This window comes from Octopus bimaculoides, chromosome 4 (assembly GCF_001194135.2).
Source record: "Octopus bimaculoides isolate UCB-OBI-ISO-001 chromosome 4, ASM119413v2, whole genome shotgun sequence".
Taxonomy (NCBI): Eukaryota; Metazoa; Mollusca; class Cephalopoda; order Octopoda; family Octopodidae; genus Octopus; species Octopus bimaculoides.
The window spans coordinates 11,630,806-11,636,028 of NC_068984.1; the positions used below are offsets into that span (position 1 = coordinate 11,630,806).

Genomic DNA, 5,223 nt, shown 5'->3' on the forward strand with positions numbered 1-5,223 from the left:
ATATATATATATATATATATATATATATAATACTACAATTAGCTGTCATTTTTGATGGCACAGGGCCAGCTAGTATCTATATATTCTATAACTGTAAACTGCTCATTAACAGGATAATATTCAAGAATTGATTAAGATTACCTTATTAATTAGCAGTTTATAGTTATATGATATGGAGCTATATTTTACATCTAAAATCAACTGGTATTTATTTTATCAACACAAAAGGATGAAAAGCAGTCTTGACCTCAGCAAAGTTTGTACTCAGAATATAAAGACAGATGAAACGCTGTTAAGCATTGTGTCTGGCATGCTAATGATTCTGCCAGCTTGCTGCTTTACATGTATATATATGAATGGCAGCCAGTTGGTGTTGCAGAATATCTATTTCATTATAATGAAAGTATATCGTGTGGGCAGTTAATTTTTACGTGGAACCAAGGAAGTTATATTTCCATAGTTTTTCAAATAGCTGACATGATGTGTTGGTCACAACTCTTGACAGAAGTTGTTACCATTTTTCTGTAAAAGGGTGGAATTTGAAAACAGAATGCAGAGTCAGAAGAGATACTGCAAGGCATCCCATCTGACCTTCTAGCAATTCTACTCATCCATTGTCCTGGAGTGGTATTTTTTTTCTTACTGACCCCAAAAAGAAAGAATGCTAAGTTGACCTTGACAGGATTTGAACTCAGAGTACTGAAAATTGCAAAAAATATTGTGTGCTATTCTATCCAACATTGTAACAATTCTGTTAATTTTATGCCTTAAAGTACATCACGTAACCTAACCTATTTATTTGTGAGAAATATGTAAACCTATGAACAAGTATAGAATGCTTTACAAGATGGTGATATTTAAGATGCTAGACTACTCACAAATGTAGACATTCATGCTTCCACTTGTGCATTCTGCTTCAAGGTAAATTATATTATTTTTACCTTTCTCAGTTAAGATAGTTGTTATTTGTTGAGAAGGCCCAGTTAACCCTGCTCTGGGATGTAGCCAATTTAAGAACTGTTCAGTCAGCATTCTAGCTGCAGCCACACTGTCTATTTAGAGCATGCTGTTATAAGATTTCACACCGAGAATATGTGGTTCACAATTTTAAAATGGTAGAAATGTTTGTTAAGGGTGATTAAGTAGGTAAGTAAATTTACACCACAGTTCCTTTGTTGGCTCAAATATTGTCTGCTATGGTTGTCAGTGTAATGAAGACTGTTTTTCTATTCTTTTACTGGTTTCAGTTAATAGACAAATGCCATGCTGGGGCATTGCCTTCAAGACTTTTTAACCAACCGACTTCAGTACTTATTTCAATCTCAAACTTAATTTATCAAATTATAAATACCAAAATGTTTTTGAGATATTCAAGTTTTACACTGGTAAGCATACAAATACATGTATGATGAGCATCTGGATAGTTTTCATCTATCAAACATCTACCAAATTCATCTCACAGGGTATTGATTAACCCGAGTCTTTAGTAGAAGATATTTGCCTAAGATGTGATGTAATGGAGTGGAAACCAGAATCATTGGGAAGAAAAACTTCTTAGAAACATGCTCTTTATATATACATATGTATAACCATAAAGTATTTGCTTGTCTAAGAAGCTAATGCTAACATGTAAAAATAAATATAAAATTTGGGGTCTGGAAGGTGTTTATATTGTTTTGTAAAGCCTATTTTTACCCAGCTAGCAAACATATAATTTTGTCTGGAATACTAAATTTTATTTTAATAAAATATTCAACTAAATTCCCATTATTGAAGTAAGAAAATAAAATATGTTAAAATATAATGAAGATGAATGGTCTTAGTAAGCTAAATAAATTAAATGTAGTAAAATTTAGATTTATTTCAGAAATATATTTGAAAACCATTTTAATTCTTGGAACACATCTTTGAAGATTATACATTACTCAAGTGAACTTGAGCCTGTTCATTATTTCAATCTGAGTGATGGAGTCACTTAGTCAACAGATATCATTGCTCCAGTGTTTATGGCACAGATTGGATGGGTCTGCAGTGATTTAAATCTTATATCATCTCAGGTCTTTCTTGAGAAAAAATAATTAAAAAAACCCACTGCCAAAGGAGCAGTTTTAATCCAGGAAGTACTATCCATTCACATTTTATGTCCATGCCAGTACACTTGTCTCTCCTGAACACATTGACTGATGACTTTAATGCCTGTCCACTCTCAACTCCACCTACTGTCATGTCAGGTACCTCCTACAGATCCTATTTGAATCATTTTTCTCCAGCTTCTACAAATCTTCCACATTTACTAATTGCTATACTCTTATAATGTGATGCCATCTGCCTTTAAGAAAAGCTGTTTGTTACCAACAGATAACACTCCTTGAGGCCTTACTCTCACTGCAACGAACATCAGCATTGATTAAGTCATCTAGGACAAGTTAACGAGGGAGTCACTACACATGGTTGATCACCCTACTAGAAATAGCAGCTATATGTCCCCCATCAAGTAAACAGATAACCATACTGGATAATATACACTAAGATAAACAATGCCTAAGAGAAAGACAGAATGGTTGCAGCTGCAGCTTTGAATGCTTTTGATTATAGGTCTATTCCATCAGTGCTGATCTGGACCAAAACAGGTTATCTGGGTAACAGAGACTTCTGAATGCATCTAGTGACCCACCTGAACGATTTATATCAACTTTAGTGCCTCACGTTCTTAAAAAAAAAATTAAAAAGATAAAAATAAAAATTTTAAAAAGCTGAGTTAAAAAAGAAAAATCAGTCTCTCCCACTAAAATGGTGAACCCAAGGGAAAAAAAATAGAAAGAAAGAATGAAAAAGATAAGCCTTTCCCTCGAAAAAGAAAAAACTGAACTTAAGCAAAAGAAAAAAAAAAAACGTGTATTAAGACTGTAAAGAGCAAGATGTAAATTTTGATATCGTTAAGTTTGTGTACAACTATTGATTTTCAAATGATACAATCTCTTCCCTTACATCTATAACATCGTTGAGAACGGTTTCATCATCACAACGTTACATTTGTCTTCTAAAAGTACACCGAGATCAAGTCAACAGAAAGTGACATTTGAGTCAACTGACCTAAAAACATTATGACAAGGTGTTTTTGCAATCAAGAATTGTCTCCCTTGATTAGTGCAATAGTGAGCATTAACAGCAGTCAGTATAAACCAACTATGGAAGCTACGACTTACTGATAACAAATCTTACCACAAGCAAGCCTATAAATATAATCACCCAAAAGTGATATAGGTAGATAACAATGTTGACCAAACTGAAACGTTTTTGTCAAGTTGTTGCCATGATCTGACCACCGTCTTATCTCGACTACCCACCACATATCCACATGCTTATGCAATGCCATCCACTTTCCAGGCCCTATAGAACTTTGACTCAGCCGACTGGACAGGGTTATACAGACAGATGACCGACACCAATCTTTAGGCATAACTTTACATTCACCCACACATACAACCAAAACTTACAGCCGTAAGTAGTTAATTCGTCGCACAGAATATCGTTTACAATTTACGGTAAGTTTTAATACCCAATTGGAAAAAATCGTCTACCGCTATATACTGTTTGGCATATTTTACCCAGTTGCGTGATACCCGCAAGACCATCATTCGAACTAAGAGGGATGCTTCCGTACACTTCACAACCCTTAACTTCTACTGGCTTCCAAACCTTAACCGGTCCTTTCAGTCTTTTGCCAAAAAGTTCTCTATCAACTTTGCGACACGCTCCTTTTTTTCACCTCTCAACAATCGTGGTGTCTATAAGCAGTATCTCCCCAGAAAGAGTGTCCACACTTGGTGCCCTCTTTTCATTCAACTCCAGATTGCACACACTCAGTAAGTCTCCCTCAAAGCTATCCTTATTATTCCACTAAGTTCACACCATGCACTCAAACATACGAAGTGCAGAAACGCTTCTGGTCGCTTCCGACCAACTTCGCTACCGGCCAACATGAAAGCAAAGACACCTTCTTACAATGTTCATTATAAATCTCTCTCTCTCTCTCTCTCTCTCTCACACTCATACACACACACACACACACACTTCCCAAGTTGCAGCAGCGCCTTCTAGTTCCTTGTCTAAAAAGATTTTTACTAATTTCCTAGAATACTCTCGCTCACCATTTTCAAGATTCTAACGCTGTGGCATTTCTGTAGAGACATTCGTCAACTTCACTGTTTGTTTATTTTGCTTCTAATTCCATTTTGTACACATAAAAGTTAACCTCACCCTTCTTTGGGCCTCACCTGCTTCATCACCATATACACAGAATCGTTAAATTTGAAATCATTCTCTGGTCCAACATAGCGACCTATATTGGCGGTATTCGTTCCATCATCTTCAAACTGTATAGTCCAGACCTCGCTGTTTACTTATAATTCTAAATACACTCACGCAGATATTAGCCTTCACTCTGCCTTCTATGCACAAAGAAGTTTGCTAAAGCTAGTCATGCACTGCTAAAACAAACTTCACAAACATCTTACGAGGAGAACAAGACACCAAAGTTTATTTCAACAACAAGAGAATCGCTACACAACATCTTATTCTCTCTGCTAATAAATAACACGCACCCAAACCCCTCAAACGTTATAAATTCTAGACATCATATCTGATTATTTCTCATGGTAATCAATAAGTCTCCATATTTCAGATGCCACAACTACTTCCACACAAATATTTCAGACTACACCCAGAAGAAATTTCATTTGGCATTTGGCACAAATTCACCAACATACAATGGTTACTTATCGCCATTCTCTATCTCTTCTACTGCTACAGCATCTCATGTTTTTTGTTTCTTAATTGGCAAACTGTACACTAACCACACCAAATATACCTATCCTCTCGTATCTCATTTCCTTCAGAATCGAACTCCCTGATATTCTCCCCGTCTCCTCCTCACGTAATCGCAACAAAATTTCAAGCTTGACATCAACCACATCGATCAAAATAATCTTGGCGGAATCGCAAACGTCAAGCACTCTCCTTGCCTTTGTCTGACAAGGAAAAGCGAGTTTGATACTGGCAATGCACAAGGCCTACTTTGACAATTTACTATAGTCGTTGTTTTGCCCAGGTTAGCCCAGAGCAAACCGTCCGTGACAAATTCGTCACCTTTTAGGGAAATTTAGACTTCTTGCAGGTCGAATAATGTGTAGAAGCGCAAGTGAAACGATTTTACGATATATA

At 36.0% G+C, this 5,223-nt stretch overlaps 1 protein-coding gene across 1 annotated transcript in view; it reads right to left on the reverse strand.

Annotated features, from left to right (window-relative positions):
- The window catches only part of LOC106872185 (glycogen phosphorylase, brain form), a 40,512-nt gene that overhangs the window by 26,434 nt on the left and 8,855 nt on the right, over window positions 1-5,223 (reverse strand). The window lies entirely within an intron of this gene.